This window comes from Fukomys damarensis, unplaced genomic scaffold (genome assembly GCF_012274545.1).
Source record: "Fukomys damarensis isolate Sample0158 unplaced genomic scaffold, DMR_v1.0_HiC HiC_scaffold_5, whole genome shotgun sequence".
Lineage (NCBI taxonomy): Eukaryota > Metazoa > Chordata > Mammalia > Rodentia > Bathyergidae > Fukomys > Fukomys damarensis.
The window spans coordinates 82,712,966-82,733,600 of record NW_022900917.1 but is presented as its reverse complement, the minus strand read 5'-3'; the positions used below and the strand labels follow the sequence as shown (position 1 = coordinate 82,733,600).

The window sequence follows — 20,635 nt, the reverse complement described above, 5'->3', positions numbered from 1 at the left end:
AGCGGGCTCCGCACCTGCCGCCTAAAGATAGCCGCGCCCCGGCCCGCGGGAAACAAAGGGCGGCAGCGAGCTGGTAAGGAAGAGGAAGCACGGCCGGCGGCAGGAAGGGGAACGGCCGCTGGGCCTCCGCGAGCGCATTGACCACCGGGCCGGCTGCCCGGCCAAGCGGAAGGAAGGGTTGTCGCCCCAGAGAGGAGGGCGGCAAGAGTCCACGCGGCCCAGTGAGCATGGGGATCGCCCAGCCCTGCAGTCCCTGCCCAGCTCGTCAGCCCACAGCAAGGAGCACACACTGCTCTCCCCTCACCTGATCTTCAGGACACCCCCAAGGGTGGTTGCGTTCATCCTCCCAGCAGACAGCTGCGGAAACTGAGGCACTGAATCCAGGTTGCAGGGCCTGGCAGAATTTTCCCCAGGAGTTGCTGCCACACCCCTCTCCGGGCACAATGCCCCACTCATGAAGACCTCTAGCATAGCCCCAAAAGACTCTTCCCTGGGTTCCTGATCTCCCCCTAGGTTCCTAACATCCCCCACCAACAGTGCCCTGGCTTGGCCTCCCGGAGCACAAGTCCAAAAACTCACGTGCTCCCCAGACTGTGGTTTCCAGTGGGACCTGGTGTAACTGTCACCTCCATACCTGCCCTGGCCTCGGAGGCCCTCAGAGTGGGGTGCCCAGGACTCTTAAGAGTCCCCCGTACGCTGGGTCCCCTGAGGCCTTGCCTTGCTGGGAACTTAGCTGTGAGCCCAGCTCCCAGACAGACAGCCTGGCCCCTGCAATCAGCGGTCAGCACAGGGAGGGGGTGGACCCGGAAGGCTGGCCAGGGGCCCAGCAGAGTACACACCCCCCCAGACGCTCTCCTAGAGAGCACCCCCTAGCCCAACCTGGCACAGCCGTGCATTCTTCCCTTCCTCCTGCCATCCCCAGTGGGCAGGCACGGGACACAAGGAAGGGTGGCTGTACCCAGAGGGGAAGGTCTCACGGGTTTGCCCCTCCAAGCCAGGTGGCCCTGGAACCCCCACACTGGTGAGCCCCCTGATGAGGCCCTGCCCTGGCAGAGTTTGAGCACCAAGGCAGGCCTTGGCTCTTACCTCTTCCCTGAGGCCCGAGGAGTGGATGGATCAGCTCTGGCACTTGCTGCCCTGCCCCTCTCCACCTGGACCACCTTGGTGGGACGCTGTGCCACCAGACACCAGCGGCAACCATACTATACTGATAAAACCCAGAACTGGACCTGGTGGTGCATGCCTGTAGTTCCAGTACTCTGGGAGGCTGAGGTAGGAGGATCGCAAGTTCAAGCCCAGCCTGGGCAACTTAGTGAATGAGTGGTGTCCCTGTCTTAAAATAAATTTTAATTAAAAAGGGTTAGACATATAGCTCAGTGAAAAGGCTCTGGGTTCAATTACTGGTACCATTGAGGCATGGGGGCAGTGGGGGAGAAATGAAATCACATTAGCTCAGAGAAGCTAACAGTGTATCCAAGTCACTGGGCCAAGAACAGAAAAGCCATACCTGGAGCTGGATTTGCTGAGCCTCTAGAACCGTGCTCATCTGGACCCCAGCCCCTTTGCCACCCAGACTCAACTTTCTCATCCATAAATGGGTCTCTTATAGAGATACTGGCAAGTTCCAGGACCTGGAAAGTTCTGGGACCTGGGACCAGGACCCAGATCCCACCATGGTGCCTGGGCTGTACACATAGCCCGCATGCCTGCCCCCACCTTGGGCCTAGTCCCTTGCCTGGGGCCTCTGGCCAGGCTTGGGGGCACCTGCTGCAGCTGGCGCAGCCCCCAGCCTTTCAGAGAAATCTATTTATACCACAGCAGGAGTCGTTCCTGGAGCCCTGCCAGAGCCAGTGAGGCTGCCCTGCTAGGGGAAGGGGGAGGCCAGAGTGCCAAGCCCACACTGCTCCCCTAGGACATCACTCCAGCCCTCATGCCCCTGCCCCAAAGCTCCAAAGGAGATAGTGCCTTGCCCTCCTGCTTGCCTGTGCTGTCCCCTCTCCCCTGGGCCACATGCCCTTCAGAGCAGGAAGTCCCAGCCCCAGGGAAGGTATCCTAACTTGGGGAGGATGAAGTCTTTGGCTCCACCCCACGTAACACACAAGGCACCAAGACTTTCCCCACTTGTTGTGGAAAGAACAAATGACCCAATGCTCTGGGCAGAGGTCCAAATCTGAGAAACATCTAGAACCCATCATGGAATCTCAGCCCTTGAGGTCTGGAGGAGCCTCAAAGATCACCCACGCCACACAATCCCCAGCTAGATCACTCACCTCCAACAATGGGAGCTCACTGCTCATTGGCAGCTGTTGTGCTTTCTACCTTCCGTAACTCCCCAAGTTATCTGTCCTTTTCTCTAGTGCTCCCCAGAACCCATGGCTGGGGTGAGAAGCAGCAAGAACGCCGCTAAACAGAAGACCAGGCAGTAGGAAGCTGGAGGAGCTGGCCAGAAGGCAGGAGGGCGTAGTTCTGATCCCTAGGGTCACGTCATCCGGGTACAGCCTGGAACTAGCACTAAACCTGCCTGGACTCAAGGTCTCCTCTATACATGGAGATGTTGCCAGGGAGGGAAGCCACCTTCTAAGGAGGAGCCATCTCTAAGCTGGTCACGAGGCCTGGGCTGTCCCTGGAAGCAGAGGTGTTAGGAGCGAGCCTAGGTTTCCGCCGCATGGCACCTGTTCTCCCCACTGAGGACCTTGAGAAACATGAGCTGGCTGCAAGCGTGCTCCCCAGGGCTCAGCTGATGCCACACAGACAGCCCTCCCCACACACATCCAACAGTGCTCTGTGGGGCACGGTACCCCACAACTTGCCAAACCAAGGCCTCCCCAAGACCAACCTCACCTGTCTACTTCATACCACAAAAAGATATAATTTCTTAAAAGACTCGAATGGATATGGAGAGAAGAGAACTCAACCACAAATAGTAATACCAAAAATAGAGAAAAACAAAATTATTACAAATAATAAAACATAATAAATAGTTTTGCTAGGGAAAAAAATATTTTCATTATAAAAGAACTCACCCTGTCCCAAATGGTGCCCTAGAAAAGCTGTACTGGGAGCATGGAGTACTATGGAAACTTGACACCGTAATGGTGCCCTAGAAAAGCTGTACTGGGAGCATGGAGTACTATGGAAACTTGACACCCTGCAAAAATTACTGTACTGTACAAGCAGGCAGTACTGATTATGTAATGCTATCCAAGAATTGATCTACAATATCTCATGACAGCAGAAAGCAGTAACTGAATAGTAGGTGAAGAATGATGGAAGTCAGAGCCCTACTCTCCTAACCATAGTCAGTACTTCCGATGACTTTGCCTCTCCGGTTTCTTTGACAAAACTAGGCAAAAGAATGGAGAAGTATGTGAAAGGAAGACAGCAAAGCTGCCCATCTGGCAAGCCACGAGCACTGCCTGAGCAGGCCACCACTCCACCACAGGCCAGTGGGCTATCATTTCTTCTGGGTGCCAGTGGCTAGGTGGACACTAGATTATGGCTGAGGCTCTGGGCTCCACCCAAGCTGTCATTAGGCCAGCAAAGGGCACTGGGGCAGGCAGCTGGGTGCCACTCCCAGGCACCATGGCTCAAGGTCATGAGGACAAATGCTACTAGGCCCACCCTGGGCAACATGGCCTTCAACTGCACAGGTAAGCCTGACACCCGCCCCCCAGCTACCCAGGACATCCCACTCCAACACAATCTGCTCTTTGTCCTCTCCCAGGCTCAGCATGGCCAGGCATCTTCTGTCCCCTACATCTCTCTGTGGTCTCCCCTACTCCCACCCCAGACCTCAGACTCCCAATGAGGGGAAAGAGCCAGCATTCATTGCCTCATTCATCTCATTTGATGAGTGTGTGTGTGGAGCACCTTTGGGTGCTGGATGCTGGGAAATGCTGACAGATGCCAGGGAAGAAATAGAACAAGGCTGGCTCCCAGACCCCTTTCACACTGACCTATGTGTCATTACCCCACCCTTCCACACACCCACATTTCTACCCAAGACCAAAGACCCAGGAGCCCCAATTTACACAAGGCCAGACAGGCCTGAGTCCTGGCAGTCTGTTCCAAACCTGGCTCCTTTTCTTCCCATGCCCAATGAATCATGTGGATGTCTTCCACCCAGAGTGCAGACCCTGGCAGGTTTCAAACATACAGTGAACCCATGCAGTAGCCAGAGCAGATGGCAGGAGCCATGGGACAGATACCCAGCCACCACAGCCAGAAGCCTCTCAGGGACTTCTGATTGCATACAATTAAGACCAACCTAAAAATCCAGGGTAGTTCCAAACTTCAAGGAGCTACTACACCCAAGGTAACAACAGATGACCAACTAAGCTGATTAAAAATAACAATAAACGTTAATAATGGAATACTCGCTTCTTAGCAGAGCCCAAAGACTATAGGGCCAGCAGATTGTAGGGCTTCTCTACTCACTAGCTGGGGGTGGAGTCTGTGGCTCTGAAGTTCTGCTGAATTGTTCTGTACAGCAGGGCTCACCAGCCTCTCAGTCCTGCTTACTGCAGGGGTCGGATCATGGTCAAGATCAGGGGAAGCGAGGGGGCCACTCCCCTGCTGCAGAGGGCCTGCTCAAATTCTCAGTTAATGGCCATGCCAACCTCAACTCCAGGCCAGTTCAGTCTACAGAACCCCAAGGGCACCTTGGTGAACCAGGTGATCTAGGACAGCCCTGACCTGGCCACTATCCTAAAGTGATAGTTCATGGCACCTCCTTTAGGAAAAAGACCAGTGATAATGGATAAACCACCCAGTCACTGTATGTGATCTTGTTTAACAAAACAGGATATAGGCAGAATGGTCAGGAACTTTTCCAGTGGCAGAAATCAGGCTGGACCCTGCCTGCTAGACTCCAGTCCTTGCACTGCCCCTGGTGGTGGCCCCAATTTTTTATGGCACAACCAGTGAAGGGCCTGGGAGTCAGTGCCTTCAGCAGGAACACAGGAACCAGCCCATCCTAAGACTGGGCCCCACAATGTGGGAAGGGAGCTCAGAACACCTCACCACGTGCTAAGCTTTCACTCTGGCCACGAGGACAGCACCCTTGCCCTATCAACCTGGTAGTCCTGAGTCTCTTGTGGTGCCATATCTCTGGGATCTGCCTCAGGGCCAACTAGGCTGGCAACACTCACAGGGGTTCTTGTCCTCTGCATGCTAGCCCTTGCCCTCCATGGCTTTATCCCACCTACCTGTCAAAGGCTTGGTGGGACTTAGGCAAGATGAGGGGCAGGGGGCTCACAGTTACCCAAGCAGGTTGGTACGCAAGATCTTAGACTTTGCAGATGCCCTGGCCTAGAGACAAAACCCCTCCCTTGTGGGGCAGGACACAGGCAGGGGGAGGACAGTCCCCTTGACCCTGTGATGGTGGGATGGAGCCTGGACTCCAGCTGGAGCCAGGCAGCCTAAACCCACCAGACAGAGCCAGTCCCACCACTATGACCCTGTCACCCTGACAGGCAGAAGCCTCAGTCTGTCCCAGAGCTGGCTGTGGTCTCCAGGCATTCAGTTCATGCCAGGATCCACACTTTCTCCACTGGAAGGCAGAGGGAGAAAGTCTGCAAACGCTGCTCCCCCATCCTGCCCTGGCCTTGCACAGGTCCCTAGACGTGCTCACTCAGCCCCAACAGGCACCAACCCAGTTCCTTCCAGGAAGTGAAATCCACCAGAGGGGGCGGGGTGGTCCTGGCTCTGGGAGTCCAGCCCAGTTACCTGCCCCTCCCTCATCAGGATGCTGCCCAGCCACTGGGATATGAGAGGTTCTATAGGAGTATCTCAGGCTAAACAGTCTCCAGAGCTGTGCCTCCTGGGGACAAAGAGGCCACCAAGAAGTTCATGATTATCTCTGTCCCCTAAAGAGAGCTCCAGGGCTACTCCTAGCCTTAGGAGGGGCCCCCCAACCCTTTCACCCCTGCCCTGGCAACCCCATTCACAAGTCCATCTCCCTACAGGCTGTCAGCCCCCTGCCAGGTACCCCACCCCAGACAGAGGCTTTTCCCAAGAGCCCATGGACCAGACTTCCTGCACCTTGCCCAGTGCCCAAAGCCCCCCTTAGCACCTGGGTTGACTACCACTTCTGTACCCAAGGCACCCCATGTGGCCCATCAGGCCTTGTGACTCACATCTGCCACCAGGTCTTAGCTCCAACATTTTCCCTCCCTGCTGTGACCTCTTCCAACCCAGCCCTATCTGAATCTCCCCTGCCCCTGCCACCTTCTAACAGCACCTATCCCTCTCTGGAACAGTCCCAGAGGCAAGGTCCACCTGGACCACACACCAGGCTGGGCCCCCACAGCAAGGTCACTTGAGTCACATTTGCCTCTCTCTACTGGAGGTGTCAGACCTCCAAGGATCATGGCACACATATGAACTGGACAGCAGGGGGACAGGTCATCCCCAGACCCCATCCAGTGCTCACTGCCCAACTCCCAGTATGACTGAGAGCCCAGCGTGGAATGGCCCTGTAGGGAACTCTGTGCGCACAAAGGGGTGACCAAATCAGTCCCTGCAACAGCCTGGCCCACAGCAACCACCAGAGGCTCCAGGGGCTCTAAGTGCTGCATGCCCTCAGGTACCTCACCCCTCTTGCCTCTTGTCTGCCTCCTCTATGCTGAGATGGAGCAGCCACCTTTCTGAGGTCCAAGGTCCTGCCTGGCACCTGGAAGGCTGGAGTGGTGGGCATACTCCCACTGCAAGCCTGAACCTGTCACCACTCCTCCCCAGGCAGCCAGCCTGGTCCTGCATGGACACCCTGTACCTACTGGTACTTTCAAAACAGCACCCGTGCTGGGTGTGGTGGTACATGTTTGTGATCCCAGGCACTCAAGAGGCTGAGGCAGGACTACATGTTTGAGGCCAGCCTAGTCAACTTAGCAAGACTTGTCTCAAAAAAACTTTTTTCTAAAAGTGCTGGCAATGTAGCTCAGTGGTAAAGCCAAGTGTAAGGCCCTCAATTCAAATTCCCATACTGCAAGCACATGCACACACACGCACGCGCGCGCACACACACACACACACACACTCTGACGCCTTGGATACAGGTAGGTTCCCAGGCTGTATCCATCTGTATTCATATGTGTCCATACTGGCCCTGCAGAGTCAGAAGCTGAGTTCCTTAGGCTCTGCTGCCTGCTGCCTGCAGCTCAGCCTCCTGTATATAGAGCCTGGGATTCAGTTATGGGATACTGGAAGTGGCTTCCAGTTATGAGCAGGGAATTCTAGAGTATAAGGTGTCAACTCAGGAATTCTGCAGCTCCAGGATCCCCACATGGAGAAAGCAGGCTTTGAAAGCTGATCCTGCCCTTGGTATTAACCTAAATGTCCAAGGGTTCTGGTGCTTTCCCCCTCAGCCTCATCATGCTGGCACCGACTCCTGGCACTGTGCCACCCATTCTCCAAGGTCCCAAAAGGCCAGTTCCCAGAAGAGGGCATGGAGTCTCAGAGGATACTGAGTTTTATGGACCCACTTAAAGTTAATGGCCCCTAAGAGGGCCCTAGCTCCCAGCCCCACCAAAGCCCCTTCCAGTAACGCAGAGGCCAAGAGAAGACCCCTGATCCTGGTCTCCCCCATCTCTCCAAGTGCTGTCCTTACCCATCTTGTGCCCTACAAACAGGACCAGACAGTAGCACAATGATCCCCAGAGTCTGAGAGAACCAATGGGTTCTATATCTAACAGTCCCTTTTATGGCCAGGTGAGGCCACCCAGCAAAGTCCACCCACCAGAATCCATCCAAGGCCCTGAGGGCCCCTAGTGGGTAAGGAGACAGTCTGGCACTCACAAGTGACCAACATGGCTTCCACCCCAGCTGCTTCCATGCACTGAGAAAACCTTGTGTGCTACAGTGGGTCTCTGGCCCTTCCCAGGCTAGACATCAGCCCAGTGTGGGGCCACACTCCCAACCCCAGAGGAGAACACAGAGATTTACCTTGTAGTGCAATCAAGGATGTTACAGTGCCCAAAAGGGCTCACGATACACTGTGGGTTCACAGTACGCCCACTCTGCAGAAAGGACAAAAAAATTCAGCTGATGAACCCACCCAAAGGAGCCAGGCCACCAGCCCACAGCCCCAGTCCATGGAAGAGTGGCCACAGCTCCTCCTCAGGACCTCTGGAAAACAGGGGCCAAGGCCCTTGGGGGACATCAGCTTGCAGCCAGTACCAGGTAGGCCATGCAGCACCTCCATGATGCTTGACCCCAACCCTGGGAACAGCGTCAGATCTCACCCCAGCATGCAGGGAGAGGAGCTCCCACCCCTGCCCAGCCAACCATGCTCACCACCTGTCTTCCCACAGCAGGACTCTGTCAGTGGGCTTTCCAAGAAGCTTCCCCATAGTGGCAAGGCCTTGGGCCCTCATGATGTGGTGGCCACTTTCACTTACTACAGCCTGAGTTAGGCCTCAGGTGTACCCCTGCCCATGTCACAGAGGAAATTGGCCAGCTGGAGTCCAGATCTGTGAGTTGTCCATGGCCCAAGTCCAGGATCGGCCACTGCCCAGCTCACAGCCACGTGCCCTATGATGTACCCACCCTGAGCCATGTCCAGCCCTATGGAATGGGGAAACCCAAGGAGCCCTCTGTGCGATGGCTTTGTACAGTGCCCTAAGAACAACCCCTGTCCATCTTCAGAGCAGCCTGGAAGGCACCCATCACCCCATTTTATGGATGAAGAAACTAAGGCTCAGGCAGCTTTGAGGGGCTGAGATGGGATTCAGAACCAGTCCGGTGTGGACACTTTCTGTGCATTTTCTCCATAAAACAGCTGAGCTCTCCATCCAGGCGAGGACTTGGGGTGGAGGGAGGGTATCACCCAGCACCTGCCCCAGTCCCCATGTTCCCCAACCCCAGTCTCGCCTAGGGCCCAGGCCTCTGGGTCAGGCTGCAGGACAGGGGCTCGAGATCACGGAGGGAGCCAGGGCGCCTGGCCAAGGCCCTATGGATGCACGTCAGAGGGCCTGCCGGGTCCGCGGGAAAGAGCCCTGACCTGGCCTTGGGAGGCCATGTCCAAAATAGCCAGCCCCGCACGGTGAGGGGACTTGGCTGGGTGCACGTAGGCCTCCCAGCTCTGGGCACTGCCAGACTAGCCATGGAAGGTCACAGCTATTTCTGGGCTGGCTTAGTGGCAAGGGGCAGCCCCAGCACCCCGAAAGAGCAGGAGCATGAAGTACAGCCAAGGCCCAGAGAAGGATACACAATGGAAGGCTCATGTAGCCACAGTTCCCCTGGAGTACCGAGATCCTAGAGACCCAACTTGCGGCCTATCACCCCTCAGCATCTTCCTCTCTGAAAGGCATCAGGCTGTGAGTGCATCAGTGACACGATCTCCAGTGGTACCCTCTGGCTGTCACTTGTGCAATGCCCTGTGCTAGGTACCTGGGCAGCACAGCAGCAGACCTGGTCCTGGGATGATGGATGGGCATGTGGCAAAAATGTCACACAAACATGCATCCACAGGCCCTCAGACACCCAGCCAGCAGGCCCAGGCTCCTGCAGAAGTCAGCACAGAGCCCTGCATGTGCAGCCTCCACCCAGGTGCCACCAACCTCCCATATGACACTTGGGAAATAGGCTGAGAGGCATGGGAATCTTCCCATAACCCCCAGGCAGAGCCCTTGCTTCAGCCCAAGGCAGTAGTCCCCCATAGGCAGCAGGGGTGCAGAAGGTTCCTTCCCACTGCACAGCCCGGGCTTGCTCCCATGTCTGTCTCACGCTCTCACTCAGACTGTGGCTGCTGCTCTGAGTTCGCCCTTCACAGAGCATCACCAACTTTGGAGTCTGGCTGGTCCGCATCCTGGTTCCTCCAACTGTGTGACGTTGGGCACAACCCTCAACCTTTTTGTGCCTCCATATCCTCATATACGACATGGGTTCTCCAGAAGTCCATCCTTTGAGGAAGCCACCCTCAGTGTTCTCCTGGGACCTGGAGGGACATTTCCTATTCCGAGAGGCCTTTTGGGAATCCCTGGAACCCCCTTGCCATCTGGGCACCCAGGGGGCTCTGAGAAGACACAAAAGTCCAGGAGAACCCACACTCAGTTTGCACTGCAGGAGTCTCACATGGGAAGGTGGGCTGCCAGAGACTTCTTGGGATACTCTGTTAAATTGGGTTCGAGGGCTTCTTTCCCAAAATGATTTCACAAGGCCCTTACTCCAGACATGAGCTCTCAGGAACAGGTAACCAGTGGGGCATTTCAAGAAAGTTTCTGACACCTGGCACTAGCAACAAGAACACCTCAGTGTCCCACCTCAGCAACAACAGCCTAGGCCACTCCATATCCCTAGACTGGATGCCCAGCTCAGCAGCACCAAGAAGGCACCAGCCACAACTTCTCTCTGTCCCTGCCACCCCTCACCAGCTGCCAAAGCCATTGTATCTGGCTCCCCAGCTGACAGCAGGTCATTGAGAAAGACCTGAGAGGTGGGCATCTGAACGAGGTGCTGGCAACCAGGCAGCCTGCAATGCTCCACCCAGCTCCCGAGAGAGAGAGAGAGAGAGAGAGAGAGAGCACTGTTTTCCTAGCATCTGAGGACAAATCCAGGTTGTGATCAGGGCTCCTCTGCGAGGGATGTGACACCCACAGGCACTTTAGCAAAGGACTGGCTCAGAGGAGGCCCTCAGCCCAGGGATGTCCCTTAACGCCTTCACTAGGCATCTTGGAGGCATCTGGGACAGACAAGAGGTCAGATGACCACCAGGCCTGAGGCAGATGGGGAGCAGGAGACAGTGTCAAGGTCTCCCAGCCCCGCTCCCCTGCGTGCAGCCAGGGGAACCTCCACAAAACAACTCCAGTTCTCCTGATATCCCCAGGGCAGAGGGAACTCTCCGAGGAGCTGTTCTGCCTGAAGGATGGTCCCCCAGCTGGGAACTTTGCCCTACTTGGCAGTGCTGCAGCCAGGCCATTCACACAGGTCAGATAGACATGGAGGCTCCCAGGACTCCTCCAGCATGGCCAGGCGAGGACTCAGGAGGGCAGCGCCGGTCAGTGCCTTGGGGACTGGGAAGTCCTTGGCTGCACTTCCTTCACAGCCAGACTCTAGGGATGCACAGGGAGCTCAGCAGTAAGAAGCAGATAACGCACAGAGCACTGGGAGAAATCAGGAAACAGGTCACTCCCATGGGTGCGAAAGGGGAGGTGGGGTACCTCCCACATAGAGGCCACTTCGGCCTCCACTCACCCATATGCTGTCTCCGGCAGAGCCCCTGACAGCAGTGTTCTGCAAGGGCAAGAGAGGTTCTCTCCAGCGTCCAGCATCCATGGAGTTTCCATGGGTCTCCAGCACCCCACAAGCACTGGCACACACTTCTCTAGCAGCTGAGAAGTCTCCAGGCAGCATCAGAGTCAGGGCACAGCCAAGGCATGCTGGCTCTGTGTCCCCACTCTCTGAGCCCTTTGTCACCGAGATACAACTCCAATGCCATTTGAAAGTAGCACATAGGTCCGTATGTTTTAGTAGATTCAATGTCCTACAGTCATCTTCACTAATTCCAGAACATCTTCATCACCTCAAAAGAGATCCCAAGCCCACAAGCAATCACCTGTCCCCTTGCTAACCCTGGGTCTCTTCAGTGTCACAGATTTGCCTATTCTGGATGTTCTATAAATGAGATGTATGTGTGGACTTCGGTGACTGCTTTCTCCAGTATGACATCTCTGAGGCTTGCTCTCTTCCAAGTACACTGGGACTTTTGCTGGCTGAGTGATGTCAATAGTAGGGAGATGCTACATTCTGTTTATCTGCGCCTCAGCTGATGGACATCTGGGTCAGCTTCTGGTGTGTTTTAATTTTCCCCTCAGGGATTTAGGCAGGGGCTGGGAAGAGAGGCAGGCACGTCTTCATACACACACATACACACACTTATACTTGTGCATGCACGTACACACACACACACATATGTGTGGTGGTCTGTGCAAGTTACCAAGGGAAGGTGGCTGCCAGTGCTAGGTAGGGGTGATAGGAAAGTCTGGGACAGAGGTCCCAGAGGCAAGTAGGAGTCCCAGGCAGGGTGGGCGACAGAAGCCCCACAAGGGCTCAACCCCCTCTCCTGGGACCCGGATAGTAAAGGCAGCCTCAGAAATGAACCCTCAGTAATGGGAAGGACTGGCCAAAGCCATTGTAAGAGTGGAACACACCCTTAAGCACACAGAGAGCATGGGGCAAAGTTTTGTAATTTGGGTGATAGAATCAGCAGGAGGTACCCAGAAAAACTCAGATGGGGGACACCAAGCAATGGATTAAGATGGGAAAGAAGAGATGGAGGTGGCCACTGGTCATGGGCCTACAGACAATACCCTGCCATATGCACATCCATTCACTCTGACTTCGCTGAGTCCAGCCCATCTGATCACCAACAGTGGGGGACATCCCTAGAGAGCTGGGTTATCCCTGGGAGGTCTGCTGGATAGCACCCCAACAGAACAGTAAAGGACACACTGTCCTCTCTTGCCTCAGAAAATCCAACAGAGCAGAGTAAGGATCCAGCATCCCAGGCAAGGGTACAGTCAGAGCAAAAGCTCATGGCAAGAAGGCCACAGCAAGAGGGAGGCACTGGTCTTCAGCTTAGCCAGGTCTCCACAATCCTGAATCTGGTCCTGTGATGGAGTTGGAGGCACAGAGAGGACATGCAAGTCCCCAGAATCCCCAGACAGGGAAGGAAAGCAGCTGTGGGCAGCTGGTGGGCAAGATGCTGGCACCTGGGCTCAGAACAGGGCAATGTAAGGTGACCAGGCATCTGGAGAGTGCCCAATCCAGCCTGGCATATTAGGTATTCCCATCCCACCCCAGCTACATCCAGCCCCCACCTAGTGACCCCCAAGTCAGATCACAACCTCTGCATAAATGCTTCTGTGGCACCTTTATCACCCAAAGGAGTCTAAATGCAGACCACCTGAAGGTGCATTGATCCCCACACCTCTGTGCTCTCTGACTTCCTACCACACCTCACCTGATGCCACCAGCCTTATCTGCCTCCCAGCTGCCCCTGCAGCTGTCTCTGGGCCTTTGTACCACTGTGCCCTTGGCTGGAGCATGCTCTGCCGCTCTAGTATGCCTCCCTCTATATTCAGACATCAGGCTGCGTCCTCCCAGGTCACTCACTAACCACTTCCAACACCCTACCCAGGAGATCCTCACGGGGGAACTTGGCATCACTTGACCCCCTTCCCTGAATCTGCTGAAATGCTGCCCTTGACTGCCTGCTTCTCAATAAGCACTGCATGCAGTCAGTGCTCACTGGGGCTGGTTCTGCAAGACCGAGACTGGGGCACACCCAAACTCACCACTCAGAGCATCTTGGGAGAGCAAGGTCTGAAGTGCCAGGCTGACTGCCCACCCCCGACAAGAAGACAGGACTCACCCAAGCACCCAGAAAGAACTGGGGTCACCTCTATACTGGCCCACAGAACTAGAAGGCCAGGCAACCAGGATGGGAACCCAGGGTCCACACTCAGATGCAGCTGCTTCCTTGGTGGACCCTAAATAGCCCCTAGCAAACCTCAATGTGGCCAGCAGCAGAGACTTTGCCCATTCCCCTGGGAACCCCCACATCACTGACTGCTTGTGATCTGTCTGCCCCGCTTGTGGACTATGGACAGCAGATAGGGTGGTGACTGATGTGTCCTGGGGTCCCCAGCAGCAGGCACAGGGTCAGCCCTAGTGATGGAACCAGGACTACTTCCCAGAGGCTCCTCGTAGTGCAGACAGCCAGCACTCAAAGGGTGCTGCCAACTGGTGAGGGTCTCACTGGAGCATCCTAGGTACCTGGTCTGCTCTATGTGCTTCACACATGAACACTGTGTGGCCCCATGGTAGCAAGGGGAGGCGTAGGAGGTGTGGGAAGCAGGGCAGAGCCAGAAGAAGCTGCTTCTTCCACAACTCTCTAGGCTGTCTCCTCTTGGATGCCCACCAGGGTCCCCAAGGATGGAGGTCCCCTGCCCAGGAAAAGATGCTCCAAGCAACAGCTCTGGTTCCTCCCACAGGGAACACTGGTCACTGATTTGGTGAGCCCTGGCTAAGCACCAGGAACCCCACAATGCCCTCAGATCTCACTGTCCATGTCTTCAAAGGCCTGCCCTGATGTGCCCAGAGGGACTCAGGAGTTCCCACATGGCACCTATGCGTCTTGCCACCAGGTCTTCATGTACTGGGTGCCACTAGCCTAGGACCCCTTCTGGCTCCCCTGTCTGCCAAGCCCACCCAGCAGCCTACACTGACTATCTCCTGGGGACACTGGCCACACCTGGAGGTCCAAGGAAGCTTGAGGGTGGGGAGAGACTCAGCTCTGGCCTGACAATGAATTTGGCCACAGTAACCAGGTGGCGGACCTCAAGAGGATCAGAGTCTCCAGGACCACAAATCCCTCAACAGCATGAGGGGCAGAAAGGACCTCAGTTTCTAGGAAGCACCTATTCCCTCACCAGCATCTGGGCACCCCGGGAGGCATAGTGGTTACCACGTGCTTGCGGGCCATGCTGCGGTCCCTCCTGCAGGGGCTGTCATGCAGTCACATTCCATTTCACCCGGTGTCTCCTGACAAGGTGAGATGGCGAGGCTGGTGGGTCTGGGCCTGGGCAACCCTGGCTCTGCCTGACTAGCCATAGAAAGGTGGCCCATCCACTCCAAGTACCATCACGGCCTCTGAAGCAGGACTGCCCACCCCCAGAACCATGTGTCCAGTGTGCAGGAGGCATTTGAGACCCACCAATGGACCCCAGATACTCCATGACTGCCAATCCCCCCCAGTGGAACACTCACTCCACCTCAGAACTGGCCCAACCACCGAGGTTCTGGAGAGACCGGATGGTGGCCCTCAGTTGCTCCTGTGTTCCATCACAGCCCAGCCTTCGTGCTCACTCCTCAGGCATAAGGAAGAGCCAGAGGACATTTGTCTAGGGAAACCTGGACCATGAGCTAGAGCCTTCCAAAGGAAAGGGGGAAGGAAAAAAGGGGGAGGGTACTAAAGGCAAAGAGTGCCTGCCGCTGCTCCTGGGGCTCCTGTGGAGCCCACCCAACTGCCAAAGCCATGAGGCAGGCAAGGACACAGGCCGCAGGTCTCTCCTAGGGCCTGGCAGGCTCAGTTGGCAGCATTCATGGGAATGATCCCCAGGCCCCACCGGCCATACATAGGCCAGTCAGAGGGCACTGGGGCCATCACAAATGCCAGGGCAGCTGGACAGGTCCCATGGGTCAGAAGCCCAGGCCTGAACCTATGCCAGGCACGTCCACACTTGTAGGCTGAGCTGGGAGCCCTGGAGGACTCAAGGGAGGTGGCAGTAGAGAGAGGAGTCTGCTGGGCCATAACTACCCCTGCCCAGCACCCTGGATCTCGAAACCTTCCTAAAAGCCACACTCTGTACCCATGCACTACCCCAATCCTTCTCCTGGACACCTCCTCTTCTTCCACCCCACCCAGGGCTGTCTGTGCCTCCATATTGCATCATACAGACTATCCTAGGCTGAGACAGCCAAGGCCCTACTGGACCTAATCTGGGGCCCACAGGCAGGGAGGGTAGCAGACGGGTGGATGAACCTACAGACCCTCCCTCAGGGAATGGACCAGTTCCTCCTGGCCAACTGCCACAGCACCCCTAGCTCCCAGCCCGCCCAGCTATTCTCTCCCAGCTCCCTGCCCCCTGGCTCCACTCTGGGCCTCCACAGCCCAGGCCCCAGGCCCCCAAGCCACTGGCCATCTTCACAGAACTGGAGGCCCCTGGGGACAGCCCTTCCTGTGACTTCCTGCCAGGGAGGCCGGGGGAGGGTAAACAAGGCCTCCAGATGGTTTCCTGCGGCTGGGCAGCCGTGGGAACTGCCGGCAACAGAGGCCATGAAGGGCAGTGGAGGCGGGCGCATCCTGCATGGTGTAAGAGAGGGCTTCATGCCCCCATGGACAGAGGGAGAAACTGAGGCACCAGCAGGCAAGTTATACCAGAGGCAGCAGCAGATACTCCCATTAAGTAGTCATACACTGTCTTCACCAAGGGGGTGGAGCTGGGGCTGCATGAGACCAGGTACCCTCACCCCGATATACTCTGGGGTTGTCCTCTCTGTCTAGCCTCATCTCTAAACAAGGGGCAAAGGACTGGCTCTGGGCTCCCTACAGTGCAGGCAACAGCACCCCACCTTCCATCCCAACCACACCACCAGGAAGGGCCAGCCTCAGACAGCAGCTTCCCCCAAGGAAATGGGGTAGTGACAACAGCCACCACCAGGCTACCTTGAAGATTAGGGAGACATCCTGGGCAAGCTCCTCACTGCCAGCCCTAAAGGTGTCAGCAAATAATGCTATGGCATGCTATTCCAATAGGCCCTGGGCTCCCACAGGAGCCTGCCTATACCCAGTGTGCCCTTTTCTGGAGCCCATGCACCCCTCCCTCCACACTATGATGCCACCTCCTCCAAGAAACCCACTCTTGAAGTCTCAGGGACAATGCTCTAGGAAGATGACTGCTGTAATTTGCACAGCCTCTGGGTCAAGATTTCTTCTCTGCCTGTCCCTATCACAGTCAGCTCAGGAATGGCTAGGCAGCCCCTGAGAGACACAGGGAACTGGGAGCAAGACAAAGTCAGCAGCCAGGACAGCGCAATGAGGTTACACACAGGGGGGCGGACATCAACCCTCTCCCCTCCAGCCCAAGGGTCTACTGATGGGACCAAGAGGCCAGTATGGTCCCCAGATGCGTGAGCTGCTCATGGGTTAATAAAGAAGGGTCCATGCAGACCTGGGGCCAAGACCAAGGTGCACGGCCAGTTGTCCTGTTCTTGTGGTGCTTAGCATGTGCCCAGGCAACCAGAGACCGAGGCACTGAGGTGCATCTCTCATACAGAAAGTGCCTAAGTCTGTGATCATAATAAGAATCATGCATTTGGAACAGTGTAAGCTCTGAAGCCAGGCAGGGCTGTCTGCAAGTCCCCAGCCCAAACCGCTAGGCACCCCCTAACAGACAGGGAAACTGAGGCACCTACAGACATCACTCACCAAGGTCTGAGAGAGATCACAGAGAAGACCAACTGTGACAGATCACTCACAGGCAGCCAGTTTGGTGACTCAACCATCAAAGGCACCTGGCTTGTGCTGCCCCCAGCCTGTCTGCTGCAAGCCACACAGTCCTGCCAAGCTTCCCATTCTCCAGATAAAAACGCTGAGGCCTAGGAAGAGCAAGGTGGCCCCAAGGCTAGCCAAAGAGGCCCAGAAGAGCTGGGGCCACGCCTTGTGGTTCCCTAGAGCCCAGCTGGGGAGAGAGGGAAGTCACTGGTAGGGGGGGCAGCTAGGAGCTCCGGGTACCCCTGGGCACCCCCTGAGCTCTGCCTGGCAATTCCCAGCAGATGGGCCTCTGGGCAGCTAGCCAGAGAGAAGCAGAGCTCAGAAGGAAGGACCTCAGCACTGACCCAAGGCAGGAAGATTAAAGGGGAGAAATGTTTGCCTTGGCAGGGGCCCTAATCAAGGCAGGGGGAGAGAAGGGGGCTGGTGTTCCCGGCTGCAGCAGATGAAGATGGAGGTGGGGGTGCCAGGAGGAAGGGGCATCCTCTGTGGGCAGGGGGCAGAGTGAAGCCCACTGTATGCAACAGCAAGGGGAGTGAGAGATGGGGCAGGTAGGCAGGGACTCCAGACAGGGTGGCAGGGAATCCTCCAAACCCAGCTGAGAACTCTTCCAGGAAGCCTGAGGCAGAGGAGGGCCCTGGAATGGAGCACAGCGGGAGCCCCAGTCCCGTGGGAAGGGGACAGGGCAGGCCCACTCTCCTCCTGCCTGCCTCCACCAGCTGGGCCAGCCCTGGCTCCAGGTCTCCAAGTTCCCGAGGCCATGGGAACAGGCACCACAGCTCCCGGGAGGGGCAGGGATGGAGAAGAAAATGCTGGGTCCAAGCCCTACTCTGCAGAAGGGGAAACTGAGGCCCAAGAGAAGAGCTGTCATAAAGTTTACATTCCCTGGCCTTTCAGTCCTGGCTACTGGGTAGACTTGAGGTGAGTAGCCTCAGGGTGAGCCTCAGCACCAGCCCCCATTTTCTTACTCAGAGAGTGCTGAGGCCCCTGGACACCAGTCCCAGCCACAGACCTGGGGAAATCTGAGTCCCACAGGCTCTGCTACACACACACATGTGCATGCATGCACACGCACACACATGCACATACAGATGCATGCACCCAGCTCTAGTATACTCCATGGCTTCTGCCTCCACGTCCCCAAGGAGAATCAGGGAATGGGACCACATGCTACAGTCTGGGGGACTTCCAACCTCCCATTTGGTGGCTCCTGAGGACCTAGGGCTGTGTACCTCAAAGTGTACCAAGCAGTCAAGAATGTTTTTCCAATCTATAGCCATTGACTTGGCCCAGCAGGCACAGAAAATGGGCTCCAGCACAGCCTGTCCAGGAAGGCCTCCACCTTCCCTGCTCAGCCACATGAACCACCCAGGGGTTCCGCCACCATGGTGCGATACACAGCTGACACATAGGAAAGTGAGCTGAGTGGAGCCAGGACACAGAGGGTGCTGAGGTGCCAAGGCCTGAAAGCCAACCAGCAGGGGGACTAGGCCCAACTCAGGTCCAATCTCAGGGCAGGGTGGAAGGAAGCATCCCATAGCAGCTGCCCTGAAAAGCACTGCTTTCAGCAGGAAGGATGTGGATCTCAGAAGGCCTGGACAGATCCCACATGGAGACACTGTGTCTCACCTCCAGGGCTCACAGCAGATGTGAATCCAGGCCTCAGTTTCCCCCTCAAGAACACTTCTCAGCCCTGCCAAGGGTATCTGGGTTATTGGGGCCTCCCAAGAGCCACCCCTGCTAGAGTCCACGTAACCTCAGGAGGTGGTGTCAGAGCCTCTCTGAGCCTGGCCTCCTGCTGTACAGCATGTAAACAATATGCCCTGTTGTTGCAAGTGTCAACCAGGACAAAGTCAAGGAGGGGCTTGGCATACAGCAGGCTCTCCACACACCTGGCAGTCACATTTACAGGGCCTCAGATTCCCAACCTATACGGCACAGCTGTCACACCCACCTCCCAGAATTGCAGTGGCAGTACTCTGGCTCCAGTCAAGTGGCCACAGCTGCACTCAACAGTGACCCACCGCTGAGCCATCTAAATCCTCGGTCCTGGCTTCCTCACCAGGAAAACCACACAGTCCGAGAGGCTAGGCTCAGATCTCCCACCAGTAGGACACCTGGCACATGATAGAGAACCACGAATGCATGACCCAGACTACATTGTCCTCTGGGTCCTCAAGGGACTAGGGACACACGCCTCAGCTCAGCACACTAAGTTTTTATCAGCAACATACTCTTTCCACATGATAGTAGGGACACTGAGGCTCAAAGGGTGGCATGCCCAAGGTGACCTATGCAAGCCAGTCCTTCTGTAGGCACTCTCCTATCCATCTATAGCCCCAGCCCTACCGCAGTCCTTCCTGACCACCTATCAGCAACCGCTACCCTCCCAGGAGCTCACAGTGCTTTGGGACAGCCATCTCCATGAGCATAGTCAGCCTGCCCAATTGCAGCTGATCAGGGCCACACATTTGGTGGGCACTCACACTCTGCAGGCTGGGTAAGAAAGAAATGCCCAGCCAGCTTGCCTAGGACCAGACCACACACCACCTACAGACCGTATGCTACCTTTCCCAAGGGCCACCATCATTTAGTGGGAACTTGCCTTACCCATTCATTGAGCCTCCCTAGACAGGGGCATGGTGGATACATCACTTTACCCCAGGGTCCTCCCTGGCTGCAGACTGGACAATGTTAACACTTCCAAGAGGTCTCTCTCCTCCTCTTGAGGATGGAGTGAGGTAAGACGCACTACGTGTCATGTGTGAGCAGAACACGGCTGTGGCCAGTGGCACCCACAGTCCAAGTTGCTGACCACTACTGACTGTACCATGGTCACTAGGCACTACTGAGGAACACCCACCTTCACACAGCATAGCTGAGGGCCCCTGGGTCACACACTAGCTGAGTTTCTCCCTCTGAGCAGTGCATGGAGGGTTCTAGGGCAGGCCAGGTTGGTGGGCAGCAGGAAGCCATGTGCTCTGGGCCTTGGGGAGGGCGGGGCACCCAAGGACAAGTGGAGACACAGAGGCTGTCTCATCCTGCCACAGTCCCTCCCCAAAGTTCTTAAAGGAACACAGTTCCCAAGTGTCCCCTCACCTGGGAACGCTTAGCTCAAGCCCATGTTATGTGAGGTGTGAACAAAGTTCCTGAGCTCAGCCTGCTCCAGCCCAGGGTGCTACCCTGAGACACAGGAGATGTATATTCAGGGTCTGGTAGAGAAGGGGAAGTCTCTCTAGGGGTCTTTAGGGCCACCCCTCAAGCTGTGCCGGGCAGCCCATTCCTTTCCTGAATTGTGGAACAGCCACATTGGCCTCCCACGATGAGGGTTTTCAGTGTGCTGGCTAGAGGCACCCCAGGGATGGGAGGGAGACACACCAGAGTCCTACTGAGCTCCTTCTGAGCCCAGGCCTTTACCCTCACTGTCAGGGTTGCCCACCCCTACTCTCCTGCAGACCCTGCCACAGACACCTCTCAAATACTGTACCTCCTCCTGAGGCCCAAGGACCCCACCTCCACTGGGTGGAGCACAGCAGAGCCAGTCAGGCAGGAGGGAAGGGAATGTCACATCACCAGAGCCCAGGG

At 56.3% G+C, this 20,635-nt stretch overlaps 1 protein-coding gene across 3 annotated transcripts in view; it reads right to left on the bottom strand.

Moving 5' to 3' along the window:
- Ptp4a3 (protein tyrosine phosphatase 4A3) overlaps nucleotides 1–20,635 on the bottom strand; it is a 38,352-nt gene that overhangs the window by 10,158 nt on the left and 7,559 nt on the right. The window contains exon 2 of one of the 3 annotated variants that reach the window (XM_010639214.3): nucleotides 7,942–8,015. The exons of 1 other annotated variant lie outside the window; for it this stretch is intronic. The gene's annotated coding sequence lies outside the window, so the exon portion shown is untranslated. Of the gene's footprint in view, nucleotides 1–304; nucleotides 523–7,941; nucleotides 8,016–20,635 lie in introns of those variants that run through there. One more of the 3 variants, XM_010639211.3, reaches the window with a different exon arrangement.